Raw genomic sequence first — 18,121 nt, 5'->3', positions numbered from 1 at the left:
TGAGCTCATGACGGTGTAACAGAGGTGCAATTCTCTCTCCTTTTTGTTTCCTCTCCATGCCTTCCCATCTGTCTCCCCACAACATCCCTCCCTTGTTTAAAATCTAGAATGAATTATGAATCTCTGGGAGAACTTAATCTGTGGCAACATTGAGACTAACAACAACGACCTCCTTGGTGGGCTTTGAGTGTGAAGGTCAATAACACTCTCACTGGGACTTGATCTGGGTTGTCTCCAGTCAGTCAGTGTTACTGTTCTGGGGCCAGACATTCCTGACCAACCTTAGACCCTATGACCTGATTGAGATGATGGATGACCTGCACTGGGCTTTAACACACTGTTACCACAGCACAGAGTGAAATCGTGTTATACTGGAAAAGCACAGCTGGTCAGGCAGTATCCCTGGAGCAGGAGAGTCGACGTTTTGAGCATAAGCTCTTCATCAGGAATGGGAAGGAGGGAGTGAGGAGTTGGAGAGATAAATGGGAGGGAATTGGGGCTGGGGGGAAGGTCGTGAAGATTGCAATAGGTACGTGGAGGTGGGGGGATGACAGTGATAGGTCAGAGTGAAGGGTGGAGTGGATAGGTGGGAAGGAAGATTGACAGGTAGGACAGTTCAAGAGGGTGGTGCCGAGTTGGAGGGTTGGATCTGGGATAAGCTGGGGGGAGTGGAGATGAGGAAACAAGTAACATCAACATTCAGAGTATTGAGTACAGGAGTTGGGAGGTCATGTTGCGGCTGTACAGGACATTGGTTAGGCCACTGTTGGAATATTGCATGCAATTCTGGTCTTCTTCCTATCGGAAAGAGGTTGTGAAACTTGAAAGATTTCAGAAAAGATTTACAAGGATTTTACCAGGGTTGGAGGATCTGAGCTACAGGGAGAGGCTGAACGGGCTGGGGCTGTTTTCCCTGGAGCATCGGAGGCTGAGGGGTGACCTTATAGAGGTTTTCAAAATTATGAGGGGCATAGATAGGATAAATAGACAACGTCTTTTCCCTGAGGTCGGGGAGTCCAGAACTAGAGGACATAGGTTTAGGGCGAGAGGGGAAAGATATAAAAGAGACCTAAGGGGCAACTTTTTCATGCAGAGGGTGGTATGTGTATGGAATGAGCTGCCAGAGGATGTGTTGGAGGCTGGTACAATTGCAACATTTAAGAGGCATTTGGATGGGTATATGAATAAGAAGGGTTTGGAGGGATATGGGCCAGGTACTGGCAGGTGGGATTAGATTGGGTTGGGATGTCTGGTCAGCATGGACGGGTTGGACCGAAGGGTCTGTTTCCATGCTGTACATCTCTATGACTCTATAACATTGATTCTGTGTCATTGGAGGGTCTCAAGTTGGAAGATGTGGTGTTCTTCCTCCAGTTGTTAGATGGCTTCAATTGGCGGTGGAGGAGGCCTAGGGACTTGCATATCCTTAGCAAGTGGGAGGGGGAGTTGAAATGGTCGGCCACAGGGTGGTGGGGTTGTTTAGTGCATGTGTCCTGAAGATATCATCTTCCAGTCCTCCAATGAAGATGCACTGTCCTCACCAAAACATGTTGGCAAATTTCTTCATAACACGTAAAGGGAGAGAAACATTGAAAGCTGTATTATCATGAGTGAGAGTCCATTTAAAACAAGGACTATGATGTTAAATGTTCCCAGCCGTAAACAACACTGGTGCATTGATGTCATTGTCTTATTAAACAATATTAAAACACCGGCCAAACATTTTTCTGCAGACAGTGTATTTAAAATATCAAGAGGCTTTCCGCATTGTTGGTTTGATCAGTGACGTAGCAAGGAAGCAGCAGCTGCCCCATGAACTCCAACAAAAGAATGAGAACAGGCTCTTCATACGGATCTGGCTCCCGAGAATCCAATTCAACAGCAGGGACCAAAGAACAAGGAACAATACAGCACAGGAACAGGCCCTTCTGCCCTCCCAGCCTGTGCTGACACATTTTTGCCCTTCCATACTGAAACTGTCTTCACCTACAGGATTCATATCCCTCTATTCCCTTCCTATTCATGCATTAGTGCAGGTATTTCTTGAATATTTCTATTGTGTCTGCTTCCACACCCTCCTCTGGCAGTGTGTTACAGGTACTCAACTCCCTTTGTGTGAAATACTTGGTTTGTACATCTCTTTACAATTAATTCCCCCCAAACCCCTGCACCTTGAACCTGTGTCCCCTAGTATTTGACCCCTCCACCCTGGAATAAAGCCTCATATTTTCCACTCTGCCTATCCCATTCACAAATCTGTAAGCTTCTATCAGGATGCACCTCATTTTCCTGCATTCCAGTGAAAACAAACTCAGTCTCTCCAACTTTTCTTCAGAACTACAATACTCCCCCCCATACCAGACAATATCCTGGTAAACATTTTCTGCACCATCTTCAAAACATCCACATCCTTCTTTTTGGACTGTATGCAGTTGTATGCAACCAGAACTGTTTGCCATATTCCAAGTGCGGTCGAACTAAAGTTCTATAAAGCTGCAGCATAACTTGTCTATCCTTATGTTCAATGTCCCTTCCAATGAAGGCAAGCAGGCCATAAGCCTTTTTTACAACCTTGCCTCCCTGTGCTGGCACCTTCAGTGATCTGTGAACATACACAGATCCCTCTGCATATCAATACGCCAAAGGATTCTACCATTCACTGTATAATTCCCACCTGTACACCACCTTTCAAAATGCATCACCTCACATTTGTCTGGATTAAATTACCTCTGCCATTTTTCTGTCCAAGAATCCAACTGATCTCTATCCTGCCATATCCTAGATAATCCTTCTCATTATCTGCAATTCTACCAATCTTTGTATCAATTGTAAACTTACTAATTAGACCAGCTACGCTTTCCTCCAAATCATTTATGTAGACCATATACAGCAGAGTTCCCTGTGGAACACCACGAGTCACAGCCCTCCATTCTAAAAACCATCCTCCCATCACTGCCCTCTGTCTCCTGTGACTAAGCCAGTTCTGTATTTAATGCTGGGGACATTTTAGACAAGACACCTTGTTGCCAGCTTGTTACTGCAACTTGATCCAGTTCATTCAGAAAGAGAAAAAGGACAATTTGCAGATTGTTGAACAGGCCCCTACACCTGGGCCTGAGGCAGGAGCCCAAGCTCCAACACACTGGCCTCACTTCACACCAACCTTCACACAGTGCGGGGTCATGAACTCCGGCCATCAACTCCTCTGGGACTGGGACTGGGACTGGGACGGAGTGAGGGAGAAGGGCAATGTCTAAGAGTCAATATGGAGTAAAGCAAGATGGAAAGAGTGTGTTGGAAAGTGTTTAATGGAGGAAACATACTTTGTGAGACCCAATACTGACACAGTCTCCGTGTATCACAGAATGAACAAAACAGCACTTGTTTTGAAGACAATCAAAAGTCACACCAAAGTACTTCTTTTTGATATACCATAGCATGCAGAGCATTTTCATTGTGGTGCGATAAGTATCCTGGTCCGAAAGCTGTTCTCTCTCTCACCTTGTTTCTGTAGATGGAGCCAATTAGATCCTCGCAGAGCCCCAGTTTATTTGTACTGTTCAGTTATGTGGGGATACTGATGGGGGGCTGGGGTACACCTGATGAAGGAGCAGCGATTCGAAAGCTTGTGATTTCAAATGAACCTGTTGGGCTAGAACCTGGTGTTGGGTGCCTTCTGACTCAGGAACCGCCACCTGAACTCCCCCACCCCTCTCACCCACTCCAACCTCTCACCCTCGGAACGCGCAGCCCTCCACTCACTCCGTTGCAACCCCAACCTCACCATCAAACCAGCAGACAAGGGAGGCGCGGTGGTAGTTTGGCGCACCGACCTCTACACCGCTGAGGCCAAACGCCAGCTCGCAGATACCTCCTCCTACTGCCCCCTTGACCATGACCCCACCTCCCACCACCAAACCATCATCTCCCAGACCGTCCATAACCTCATCACCTCAGGGGACCTCCCATCCACCGCCTCTAACCTCATAGTCCCACAACCCCGCACCTCCCGCTTCTACCTCCTGCCCAAAATCCACAAACCTGACTGCCCCGGCCGACCCATTGTCTCCGCCTGCTCCTGCCCCACCGAACTCATCTCTGCATACCTTGACACCGTCCTGTCCCCCTTAGTCCAAGAACTCCCCACCTACGTTCGGGACACCACCCATGCCCTCCACCTGCTCCATGATTTTCGCTTCCCCGGTCCCCAACGCCTTATTTTCACCATGGACATCCAGTCCCTGTACACCTCCATCCCCCATCACGAAGGACTCAAAGCCCTCCGCTTCTTTCTTTCCCGCCGTACCGACCAGTACCCTTCCACTGACACCCTCCTTCGACTGACTGAACTGGTCCTCACCCTGAACAACTTCTCTTTCCAATCTTCCCACTTCCTCCAAACGAAAGGAGTAGCCATGGGCACCCGCATGGGCCCCAGCTATGCCTGCCTCTTCGTAGGATATGTGGAACAATCCATCTTCCGCAACTACACTGGCCCCACCCCCCACCTTTTCCTCCGCTACATCGATGACTGTATCGGCGCCGCCTCGTGCTCCCACGAGGAGGTTGAACAGTTCATCCACTTCACCAACACCTTCCACCCCGACCTCAAATTCACCTGGACAGTCTCAGATTCCTCCCTCCCCTTCCTCGACCTTTCTATTTCTATCTCAGGCGACCGAATCAACACGGACATCTACTACAAACCGACCGACTCCCACAGCTACCTGGACTACACCTCCTCCCATCCTGCCCCCTGTAAAAACGCCATCCCATTCTCCCAATTCCTTCGACTCCGCCGCATCTGCTCCCAGGAGGACCAGTTCCAAAAACGCACATCCTAGATGGCCTCCTTCTTCAAGGACCACAATTTCCCCCCGACGTGGTCGACGATGCCCTCCACCGCATTTCTTCCACTTCCCGATCCTCCGCCCTTGAACCCCGCCCCTCCAACCGCCACCAGGACAGAACCCCACTGGTCCTCACCTACCACCCCACTAACCTCCATGTACAGCGCATCATCCGCCGTCATTCCCGCCACCTCCAAACGGACCCCACCACCAAGGATATATTTCCCTCCCCTCCCCTATCAGCATTCCGTAAAGACCACTCCCTCCGTGACTCCCTCGTCAGATCCACACCCCCCACCAACCCAACCTCCACTCCCGGCACCTTCCCCTGCAACCGCAGGAGGTGCAAGACTCGCGCCCTCACCTCCCTCCAAGGCCCCAAAGGAAACTTCCATATCCGCCACAGATTCACCTGTACCTCCACACATATCATCTATTGCATCCTTTGCACCCGATGTGGCCTCCTCTATATTGGGGAGACAAGCCGGCTACTTGCGGAGCGTTTCAGAGAACACCTCTGGGACACCCGGACCAACCAACCCAACCACCCTGTAGCTCAACATTTCAATTCCCCCTCCCACTCCACCAAGGATATGCAGGTCTTTGGACTCCTCTATCGTCAGACCACAGTGAAACGACGGTTGGAGGAAGAACGCCTCATCTTCCGGCTAGGAACCCTCCAACCACAAGGGATGAACTCGGATTTCACCAGTTTCCTCATTTCCCCTCCCCCCAGCCTGTCTCAGTCAAATCCATCAAATTCAGCACCGCCTTCCTAACCTGCAATCTTCTTCCCGACCTCTCCGCCCCCACACCAGTCTGACCTATCACCCTCACCTTGACCTCTTTCCACCTATCACATTTCCGACGCCCCTCCCCCAAGTCCCTCCTCCCTATCTTTTATCTTAGCCTGCTGGACAAACTTTCCTCATTCCTGAAGAAGGGCTAATGCCCGAAACGTCGATTCTCCTGTTCCCTAGATGCTGCCTGACCTGCTGCGCTTTTCCAGCAACACATTTCCATCTCTTTTGCCTTCTGACTTTATATTGTTCAGGCACAGTGAAACAGCTGCCTTCTAGTAACTTTAGAGAATGTGCACTTCAACTGGGGATGATGAGTAATGACTCCTTCCATTATCAGAGAATAAACCCATAGGCATTCCAGTGGGAATGACCTGTCAGGTGCTTCCCAGATATTTCCCAGGGAAGGTCAACAAGCAAGGATGGAGACGGGAGTGCGAAGCCTCAAGTGCTGTTCTGTGCATTTTAGGGGCACGCCTTGATAGCCAGTTGTTAGATCTTTGAGTGTAATTCATTTTTTGCTGACCCCAGTGTCAATCCGAAGGACACTCCACCTTGCAGTCCGACAAACCAGGTTCACCCATGTCATGGCTCTGTTTCTGACCGAGGCTCCAGTCTTTCAAAGAGATGAATTCAAGCCTCACCAATTTGATAATTTGAATTATAAGTAATTTATTTTGATTTCTCCTGGGATGGGGTGGGTGTTGCCCTTCCCTAACTGTCCTGGAGAGGGTGGTGGTGAGCCATGAGTGTCTCGAAGAGGATCTGACAGAGGGACAAGGTCATGCCCTCGGCCTGAGCACAACTGCCTGACCTGCTGTGCTTTTCCAGCGCCACACTTTTTGACTCCGAGTAAACTATCCCTCAGGAGAATGAGCTGTGCCACAAGAGGAAACGTGGGAGTGTTGGAAAGGCACCGACAGCCTGGTCAGCCTGCAGAGGGGCAGAAACAGATTTGATGAATGAGCTGATATCCTTCTGAGCTGAGATGCAGACTCAGGCTTTCAGAGCCACACAGTTTACATTGTTACTGACCGTGGCTCCATGGGCAATGCTCCTGCCTCATAGTCAAAATGGTCATCGGGTTGAAACCCACCTCAGAAATGAGAGCACAGAATCCAGGCTGAGGCTGTGGTGCACTGATGAAAGTTGCACAGTCTCTGGCACCATCATTTGAGGCTCCACCACCACCATACCCCGACCACCCCCACCCCCACTTCAGGGGGCTCGACAAGATCCCAATCTAAAAGAGATTCCCTCGGGGGCCCTGCTCAAAATTCAACTAGTGTCACCAAAACAGATTTGTCTTGTCATTCGTTTACTGTCTGTGGGACCGCACCATCTTGCCCGTGAACGTGACAGCTCTGTGCTCACAGCTTTCAATATCCTGACACATTAAAAAAAACTGCATCAACAAGAGTTCTCTCTCCATTATCACGTAAAAGGGGAGCAGTGAGCAAGTGATAATCCACACTGAGCGCAAACACTGAAGCTTCAGCTGAAAGGCTTTTTGCACCATGTTAACCTGCTCCCTGGGCATTTCCTTCCAATGTCCGAGATGGTTATCAGGCTGGGATGGAGACTGACAGATCACATGGAATCCTTCAGACAAGGTACACAAGGGCACAGTCCAGGCTTGCTGCTGCAAACATTGGCCTTCCTTCTATTGAAGGGCTGGGAGCTTCTCTATGGCAGTTTCTAGTGCACATCCTCCGTGGAAATATCACAGACCTTACTGAAATGGAATGATCTGAAAGAAGAGAAGAAAATGGGAAGAATTAACCAGACAAGGGTGAGCATCAAGAGAGGTGGGAGTGTGTTGGAGATTCAATGCCATTAAAATTCCCAACTGGGTTTCACAAGAAAAGCTCAAATCGTTACCAGGATATAACTGGGAGAATCCTCGCTGACATAAACAGGCTGAGTGTCAGAGACCCCGAGCCTCCGGTGCCTGTCTCTCTATGAGGCATTACAGTCAAGGACTGTTCATGTGTCAATAAAGGGTGACTTGGTCACATGGGGTTATGTTATAATCAATGAACTGAGGATATAGATTAAAGGTAAATGGCTGAAGGTTAAGAGGGAACATAAGGAAACACATTTTCACCCAGAGGGTGGTGGCAGTCTGGGACTCGCTGCCTGTAAGGGTGGTTGAGGCAGAAGCTCTCCCATAACATTGAAGTATTTCAATGTGCAGCTGTAATGCCAAGGTGTACAGGGCTATGGGCCAAGTGCTGGAACATGGAATTAGGATAGTGAGGTGGTTGTTTGACTGGCCTTGGCTCATTGGACCAAAGGGCCTTGTTCTTGTAGACCTGTTGTAGACGTCTGACTCTGCCAGGACTCCAGCAATGTGGCTAACCCTTACCTGCCATTTGAAAGGCTAAACAAGCCACTCAGTTTCGGGGCAGTTAGGGATGGAGAACAAATGCTGGTCTTGCCAGTGACTCCCACATCCCAGAAAAGAATAGACAGCCTCAGTGATAACACCGTCACCTGATCCTGCAGGTTTCAATCCCCACTCCAGACACTGGAGCACTATCCTGAGGCTGGCAAAGGCAAAGACGCCATCTGCTGGATGATCGGTTAAACCACTGCCTTCTCAGGTCAATGTGAATATAAGGGATTTGAGACCATCTCAGGGAAAATCTCCCCAGTGTGCTGACCAATGCTTCTCTTATAACCAAAAGCAATAAAACAGAGACATAAACAAAATACTGCAAATCTCAAATAGAAGCGCGATGCTGGAGAAAGGGAACAGGTGCAGCCTCTGTGGGAAGAGGAGGATTAACTTTTTGGGTTCAGTGATGTTTTATCTAAAAGGCAGCAAATTTTTATTTATATTTAATTTTATGCTGTTTTATATTATTTTATTTAAATATTGTTGAAAACAAGTTTACCCACTTGATTGGAACCGCATTCACACACATGCATTCCCCCCACACCGATGCTCAGTAACAGCTCTGTGTACTATTTACAAGATGCACTGCAGAGATTCACCAAAGATCCTGAGACAACAGCTTCCAAACCCATGACCACTTATATTTGGACAAGGGCAGCAGGTACACGGGACCATCACCCCAGCAAGTTCCTCTCCAAGTCATTCACCAGTTTGACTTGAAAATATGAAGCTGTTCCTACATCATCACTGGGTAAGAATCCTGGAATTCCCTCCCTAAGGACATTGTGGGTCTACCAACAGCACACAGACTGCAGGGGTTCAAGAAGGCAGTTAATCACCACCAGGGCCAGGGCAATTAGACATGGACAGTAAGAAGCCTGGCACAAGTAAGAGTAGGCATGCTTAAAGACCAGGAATTGAGACTATGATGTTTCAGTTATTCCTGGACATTGGTGTGACCACATTTCAAATACTGAGGATAGTTTTGGTCTCCCTATTGAAGGAAAAATATAAATGCATCGGAGGTGGTTCATAGGAATTTTACCCGATTGATCCCTGGAATGAGTGGGCTGTGTGATGAGGAAAGATTGGAAAAGGGGATAAAGGGAATGGAGCGGAGCAGGGTGTTGAGGTAGGGATAGGTTGAGAATGGTAGAGAGTATGACCTGATTAGCCAATGGGAGATTAATTTGTATTCGTCCCTCCCATCAACCAATCAGGTAGTATCCTCTACCGATCTTCACCCATCCCCATCTCACCATCCTGCCACCACCACTCCCTTTATCTGCAGCTCCCCCATCATTCCCGCACCCCCCAACCCACCTCCATTCCTGAAGAAGGGTTACAGCCAAAATGTTGACTTCTCCACCTCCTGATGCTGCCTGGCTTGTTGTGTTCTCCCAGCCTCCTGCTTGTCAATGTTGGATGCCAGCATTTGCAGTTTGTTTTGTCTCTAATCTCTTCAGGGGCCTGGATGAGAGTGAGGAAATTGGGTTTTGATGGAGCTACCCACAGACTCAAATCAAAAGCAGCAAAGCAAGAAAGGCAAGTGGATCGAATACAAAAGAGCAAATTGTGAGGGAAAACCAATTATTACCAGTTTAGCAATTGCAAAGGAGAGAGTCTCAACATTGAATTGCTTCTGGTGTCATCCTCTGTGCCCTAACATTTCACAGAGCCAGCTCCACATCCTTCCATTGGCGTTGTCATTGAGAGTCAACAGTTCCCTTCCCACAGCCCTTTTTAAAATGTCCTGATCCAGGGAATCACTGATGCAGAAAATATTTCACCTTTTCTGGGAAAGTTGGAGAAATATTAAATGTCAAGGAGCTGTTTCTCAGCCTTCAGGGTCTGACAGAAGGATGTGTGTAGTCTGTGGATTCTGGAGACAGATCACTGAGATATTCCTCACTCCCATCAAAACCTGACTTTATTCTGACATCAGTTTCTATTCTTCATTATAAAGTACCCCCACCAGTTTCAGACTGGACATTTCACACCCAGCCCCCATGTCCTCACACTGGAATCAAGAACCAAACTTGCCCCATCTCAGGATTGCCCTCTGAATGTGGTGTCAGTGTGTTAATGTTGTGTTTGAATGAAAGAGCCACGGTGGAATCTGAGACTGAATCCAAGGGGTTTCTGAGCCACCAGCAGCCTCCCCGCTGTGTGAGGGTCTGTTTGGATAAGATTTCAGCCCCACTGGTCCCCACTGATACTAGAGCCATGGAGTGAGATTGCTGGAGCCACATGTGGACTGAGGAACACAACAGTCAGGACAATGAGCTGCTCTGGAATCCACCCTGAGCCCTGGATGATCCTCACTGAGATGGCCCAGGGGCTACAGAATATGACAGCAGAAAGTGGAACCAGTTTATCATTGACTGTCCTCCCCAGCGGTGACTCCCAGACTGAACATTCTCAATCTGACTCCAGGGACACAGGGGGCAATTCCATCTCATTTGAAGAGTAAAGAAAACCCAGGTCTAATTTATGGAATATTTATTTCCCAAATTGTTATTGTGCAATTGTTATTCTGAGTAACAAGGTCCTGCTTGTCATATTCATCAATAGAGGGTTCCCAGTGGCTCTGGCTCCCTAACAGTTGATTTGAATTTCTTGGCCTGTGATCTTGCTATGCGTAAGGGATGGGTGAGCGTTGATGAGGAATTTCCATCAGATTATTGTGTTCCCCATTGTCCCCTCCTGCCTTCCTTCTTTTCCCCATTTATTGGGAAAGATTTCCTTGAGGTTGTGCATTCCTGCTGAAAACACCCCTTCTGGACACAATGGTAGCATTGCCCTCCTGCTCCGGGGACCCCATTGCCCCCTCTATTCTCCCCCTCATTCTCCAGGCCTTGAGGGTGGAGGTTAACACTTCACACAGCTTTCCCTGAGGCTTCAGCTCTGGCCATTTCATAAGCACACACGAGACAGAGACTGAATCATCTTCATCTTTATTCCCTTTTCCAGATTGACACTGACAGAAAAGGAAGAGAGTTGAAATTCAGTGCTGACAACGACCTTTGTCCTGCCAGCTCAACCCTGTGTCTCCTCTGTGGACTGTCTCAAACATTCTACACACATTCTACACTCCTGATGCTCTTGCTGAGGGGAGAGGGGAGGGTCACACGGGTGAGGGCACAGGAGAAGTGAGCGTTGGACTCCCTGTCAGACCCAGAGAGGGTCAGCAGGCTGCTGACACTGTAGGTGCTGTCCGAAGCTCTCAGGTAGTTGCTGGTCTGAACTCCATCGGAAATGACTGCACCATCCTTCTTCCACTGCACCTCCAGCTCATCGGGATAGAAGTGATTGGCAAGACACACAAGGGTGGCAGTGCCCTTGGCATTGACTTGCTCCGGGGAGGGGGGCAGCAGGGTTAGCTTGGGCTGAGTGTTAGAACATAGAACATAGAACAATACAGCACAGAACAGGCCCTTCGGCCCACGATGTTGTGCAGAACATTTGTCCTAGCTTAAGCACCTATCCATGTACCTATCCAATTGCCGCTTAAAGGTCACCAAAGATTCTGACTCTACCACTCCCACAGGCAGCGCATTCCATGCCCCCACCACTCTCTGGGTAAAGAACCCACCCCTGACATCTCCCCTATACCTTCCAACCTTCACCTTAAATTTATGTCCCCTTGTAACACTCTGTTGTACCCGGGGAAAACGTTTCTGACTGTCTACTCTATCTATTCCTCTGATCATCTTATAAACCTCTATCAAGTCACCCCTCATCCTTCACCGTTCCAACGAGAAAAGGCCTAGCACTCTCAACCTATCCTCGTACGACCTATTCTCCATTCCAGGCAACATCCTGGTAAATCTTCTCTGCACTCTCTCCAAAGCTTCCACATCTTTCCTAAAGTGAGGCGACCAGAACTGCACACAGTACTCCAAATGTGGCCTAACCAAAGTCCTGTACAGTTGCAACATCGCTTCACGACTCTTGAATTCAATCCCTCTGCTAATGAACGCTAATACACCATAGGCCTTCTTACAAGCTCTATCCACCTGAGTGGCAACTTTCAAAGATCTATGAACATAGACCCCAAGATCCCTCTGTTCCTCCACCTCACTAAGAACCCTACCGTTAACCCTGTATTCCGCATTCTTATTTGTCTTTCCAAAATGGACAACCTCACACTTGACAGGGTTGAACTCCATCTGCCACTCCTCAGCCCAGCTCTGCATCATATCTAAGTCCCTTTGCAGCCGACAACAGCCCTCCTCACTATCCACAACTCCACCAATCTTCGTATCATCTGCAAATTTACTGACCCACCCTTCGACTCCCTCATCCAAGTCATTAATAAAAAATACGAACAGCAGAGGACCCAGAACTGATCCCTGTGGAACTCCACTTGTAACTGGGCTCCAGGCTGAATATTTACCATCTACCACCACTCTCTGACTTTGACCGGTTAGCCGGTTTTCTATCCAATTGGCCAAATTTACCTCTATCCCATGCCTCCTGACTTTCCGCATAAGCCTACCATGGGGAAGCTTATCAAATGCCTTACTAAAATCCTTGTATACTACATCCACTGCTCTACCCTCATCCACATGCTTGGTCACCTCCTCAAAGAATTCAATCAGACTTGTAAGGCAAGACCTACCCTTCACAAATCCGTGCTGGCTGTCCCTAATCAAACAGTGCCTTTCCAGATACTCATAAATCCTATCCCTCAGTACCCTTTCCATTACTTTACCTACCACCGAAGTAAGACTAACTGGCCTGTAATTCCCGGGGTTATCCCTATTCCCGTTTTTGAACAGGGCCACAACATTCGCCACTCTCCAGTCCCCTGGTACCACCCCCGTTGACAGTGAAGATGAAAAGATCATTGCCAACGGTACTGCAATTTCCTCTCTTGCTTCCCACATAATCCTAGGATATATCCCATCAGGCCCGGGGGACTTGTCTATCCTCAAGTTTTTCAAAATGTCCAATACATCTTCCTTCCTAACAAGTATCTCCTCTAGCTTACCAGTCCGTTTCACACTCTCCTCTTCAACAATACGGTCCCTCTCATTCGTAAATACTGAAGAAAAGTACTCATTCAAGACCTCTCCTATCTCTTCCAACTCAATACACAGTCTCCCACTACTGTCCTTGATCGGACCTACCCTCGTTCTCGTCATTCTCATGTTTCTCACATACGCATAAAATGCCTTTGGGTTATCCTTGATCCAATCCGCCAAAGATTTTTCATGCCCTCTCTTAGCTCTCCTAATCCCTTTCTTCAGGTCCCTTCTGGCTATCCTGTATCCCTCCACTGCTCTGTCTGAACCCTGTTTCCTCAACCTTATGTAAACCTCCTTCTTCCTCTTTACAAGACATTCAACCTCCCTCGTCAACCAAGGTTCCCTCACACAACCATTTCTTTCCTGCCTGACAGATACATACATATCAAGGACACATCATATCTGTTCCTTTAAAAAGTTCCACATTTCCACGACATCCTTCCCTGACAGCCTATGCTCCCAACTTATGCTCCTCAGATCCTGTCTTACAGCATCGTAATTACCCTTCCCCCAATTGTAAAACCTACCCTGTTGCACGCACCTATCTCTCTCCATAACCAAGGTGAAAGTCACAGAATTGTGGTCACCATCACCAAAATGTTCACACACTAACAAGCCCATCACTTGTCCCGGTTCATTACCGAGTACCATATCCAATATGGCCTCCCCTCTGGTCGGACAATCTACATACTGTGTTAGAAAAGCTTCCTGGACACACTGCACAAACACCGCCCCATCCAATCTACTTGATCTAAAGAGCTTCCAATCAATATTTGGGAAGTTGAAATCGCCCATAACTACTACCCTATGGCTTCTGCACCTTTCCAAAATCTGTTTCACAATCTGTTTCTCCACATCTCTGCTGCTATTGGGGGGCCTATAGTAAACACCCAACAAGGTGACTGCACCTTTCCTATTTCTGATTTCAGCCCATACTACCTCCAAAGGCAGATCCCCCTCGAACTGCCTTTCTGCAGCCATTATACCATTTCTAATTAGCAACGCCACCCCCCCCTCCTTTTTTACCACCCTCCCTAATCCTACTGAAACATCTGTAACCAGGAACCTCCAACAACCATTCCTGTCCCTCTTCTATCCACGTTTCCGTGATGGCCACAACATCGTAGTCCCAGGTACCGATCCACGCCTTAAGTTCACCCACCTTATTTCTGATACTCCTTGCGTTGAAGTATACGCACTTGAACCCATCTCTGTGTCCGCAAGTATTCCCTGTCAGTGCTACCCTGTCACAGCCTCCCTACATTCTTGGACATCCTGACAAACAGCTAGCCTACTTGCTGGACTACAAGTCCGGATCCCATCCCCCTGCCAAATTAATTTAAACTCCCCCGAAGATTGCTAGCAAACCTACCCCCCAGGATATTGGTGCCCTTCTGGTTCAGGTGCAACCCGTCCTGCTTGGTACAGGTCCCACCTTCCCCAGAATGCAGTCCAATTGTCCAAATACCTGAAGCCCTCCCTCCTACACGGTCCTTGCAGCCACGTGTTCAACTGCACTCTCTCCCTATTCCTTGCCTCACTGTCACGTGGCACCGGCAACAACCCAGAGATGACGACTCTGTCTGTCCTAGCTTTCAGCTTCCAACCTAACTCCCTGAGCTCTTGAATGACCTCCCCACCCCTCTTCCTACCTATGTCGTTGGTGCCAACGTGCACCACAATTTCTGGTTGCACACCCTCCCCCTTAAGGATTCTGAAGACACGGTCCGAGACATCTCGGACCCTGGTACCCGGGAGGCAACAAACAATCCGAGAGTCTCGCCCATGCCCACAGAACCGCCTGTCTGTCCCTCTAACTATAGAGTCTCCTATAACTAGCGCTCTCCTCCTCTCCCCCTTTCCCTTCTGAGTCTCAGAGCCAGACCTCACGCCACAGAGCTGGTCACTGCAGCTTACCCCTGCTTGGCTGTCCCCCCCACCAGTATCCAAAGCGGTATACTTATTGTTTAGGGGAACGACCACAGGGGATCCCTGCACTGCCTGCTTCCCCCCCTTCCCACCTCTAACTGTTACCCAGCTACCTCTGTTCTCTGGTGTAACTATGTCCCTGTAGCTTCTATCTATCACCTTCTCAGCCTCTCGAATAATCCTCAGTTCATCCAACTCCAGTTCCAGTTCCCTAACTCGTTTTGTGAGGAGCAGGATCTGACTGCATTTCCTGCAGATGAAGTTGGCAGGAGTATCAGTGGTCACCCCTACCTCAAACATCCTGCAGGAGGAACATTCCATTGCCTGCGCTGCTATTACTCTACACTTCTCACGGCCTGAAAGACAAAAGATGCAATTTTAATCCCTGCCTTTTGAAGGGATTTTAACTCTCTGAACATGAACTGGCAAAACAATCCATTTTGAACATTTGTTGCCAACTCCTAACAAACCCCATAAAAGAACAGATATTGTTTAAAGTGCATCTTGGGATGTGGGTGTCACTGGCAGGACCAGCATTTATTACTCATCCTTAATTGCACCTGAGACGGTGATCGTGAAAGAGAAGGGACAGTCTTGGACCATTGTTTATGGAATGAATGTGGGCAGCTGGAAGGGCTATCAATGGGGGAACATTTCAGTGACAGTGATCAGAACTCAGTGAGATTGAGAGTAGGGATGGAAATGGAGAACCATGGAGCAAGTGTAAAAGTTTTCATTTGGGAACAAACCATTTTACTGAACTGGGCAATGATTTGGTAAAAGTGAGCTGAAAGACAAAATGCAGGGGTGAAATTTACCAGGACCTGAGGAAAGCAAAGAGCTGACAGGATGAGATGTGTCCAAATGAAGTGAAGGAAATCCCAGTGATGTTTATAATCACAGAAAGAACAAGAAGAGAATGAAGGAATGTATGAGGCCCATTCGAGAGCAGGAAGGGAACTTGTGTGTGGTGGTGCAAGATGGAGCAATGGTTCCTCATGAAATCTTTCGGTCTGTTTTCACAAAAGGCAGGGACAAAGCAGAAACTGTAGTTCAGAAGGAGGACTGTGCAATATTGGAACAGCATCTTTCACATCTGAAAGACTCCCAGTTCATCCAAAGAAAAGAAAGATTCATGCTGTCCCCAAGACATTTGCAGACAGTGTGGGACTTGTTTGAAATGAGGTCACTGAAGGAATGCAGGAAATGTGGAAGCCAGATTGTACACAGCAAGATCCCACAATCAACAATGAACCAAGGAACATTTTGAGTGACATTTGTTCAGGGATAAATATCAGCCTGAATATGATTCAAAGAGAAAATAACTGGAACAGTTGAATGAAAAATGAGAAAATGGATGGCAAAGGAGAAGGGAGGATTACTGGTTAGTGATGGGATTGATTGTTACCAGAAAATAAAAGGAAGGGACAGAATATTGTGAATGTCATATTGTACTGAGGGAACTTAAAGTACAGGGAAACTCAATACCAGAACAAACTTAAAGGCTTTGTCTCTTAATGCATGACCCATTCAGAATAGTGTAGACAAAGCTGTACCACACAAACTAATGTAAATCAAGCTTCGACAGCATCCAATGTAACCCCACTTTTTAATAAAAGGAGGGAGTGTGAAAATGAGGAATTTTACATGAGTCAATTATTAAGAATAAAATAACCAAGCATTTGGAAAGCAGTTACAGGATTGGTCCAGGTCAGCATGGATTTACTAAAGGGAAATCAGGCCTGACACATATTCTAGAAGGTTTTGAGGATGTGATCAGTCGAGAGTGGGTATGGGAGATTCAAGATGGCGGCAGTCTGAACAGTCTGGTGTATTGGGCTCTGTGCCATATCCCAGGCAAGGTGGGCTCCTATCCCTCCCCCCACCATTAGTCACCCCTGACGAATGTTTGTGGTAGAAAGTCGTTAGAGAACCTAGAGCCCCTTTAAATTAGGATTGGGAAGATCTGAAGCTGAAATGAAGACATCTAAAGGAAAGGGAGCTAGAGGAGTGCAGCAGGCAGGGCACTCCCTCTACTATGTCGGGCACACCCACAGCCATTATGTCAAACCCTGTGGCAGCGCCCTTAAGTTCAGTGGAGCAACAGAATTTACTAACGAAGCCTTGGAGGCCACGATGGAGAGGTCCAAGGAGCGGGTTCAAACCTTGGAAGGGCAGGTTCAGGCCCTGAAGGAACAAGTAGATGACCTTGAATATCAAGGTCGGAGAAAAATCTACAGATCTTGGGCTGACCTGAGCATGTAGAAGGTGAAAACCTCGCTGATTTCCTCACGAGGTGGCTTCCAGCGTTGCTGGGCCTGGAGATTGAGTCTGGCCGGGTAAGTATGGAGTGGGCCGACCGCATCGTGATGTGTAGGACTGGGATGGCCCAGTGCCCCCGCCCAGTCCTCGTGCGACTCCAGCTTCACAAGGAAAAGCATTTAATCATAGAAACAGCCCAGAAGACTGGGAAGGGATCCATAGGCTTTGGCTTATAACGGTTTGAAAATAATGTGTTTTCATGAATTTTCTGGGGCCATAATTAAGAAAAGAAAGACCTTTGATGATGTCAAGAAGAAAAAAAATTAAACATTCAATACCCTCTGAGGTACCCAGCATTACTACATTTCAGTTATGGGGGAACTGTCTACAACTTTGACTTGGTGGAAAAAGTAAAAGAACTTTTGAACTCGCTGAAATGATAGACTTTGACCGAGGAGGAAGAAGGAGAAGAGGCGTGCGGACAATGGCATAATGTAATTTTTAAAAATCTTCTCTCTCTTTGTTCTTTTCCCTTTTGGGGTCTCGCGCTTTATAGGCTTGGTATTGCTTTAGTGAGAGATCCGGTATGTTTTATATTATAGCTGTTTGGTGGTTATTAGCTATTCTATTGTTTTGATTTGCTGGGTGAGGGTGGTTTCTCCTTTGATGTAAAGATGTGTGGGTTTGAGATGAGAAGGGGGAGGGGTGGGTGTCCATTGTTAACTTGTCGGAGTGGAAATAATATGTTCTTTTCCCCATTGCTTGGCTGTGGGGCGTGACCTTAACTGGAAGGTGCTGGGATGGTTGTGAGGTTGGGAGTGAATGGCCCCTATGGGCAAGGGGTGG

General features: G+C 47.9%; 1 pseudogene; it reads right to left on the bottom strand.

The window, feature by feature from the left end:
* LOC148149211 (centrosome-associated protein 350-like) overlaps positions 1 to 18,121 on the bottom strand; it is a 741,086-nt pseudogene that overhangs the window by 266,553 nt on the left and 456,412 nt on the right.

This window comes from Chiloscyllium plagiosum, unplaced genomic scaffold, assembly GCF_037043375.1.
Source record: "Chiloscyllium plagiosum isolate Xiang-an unplaced genomic scaffold, Cpla_swu_hap1 HiC_scaffold_9, whole genome shotgun sequence".
Lineage (NCBI taxonomy): Eukaryota > Metazoa > Chordata > Chondrichthyes > Orectolobiformes > Hemiscylliidae > Chiloscyllium > Chiloscyllium plagiosum.
This window is presented reverse-complemented; position numbering and strand designations above follow the sequence as displayed.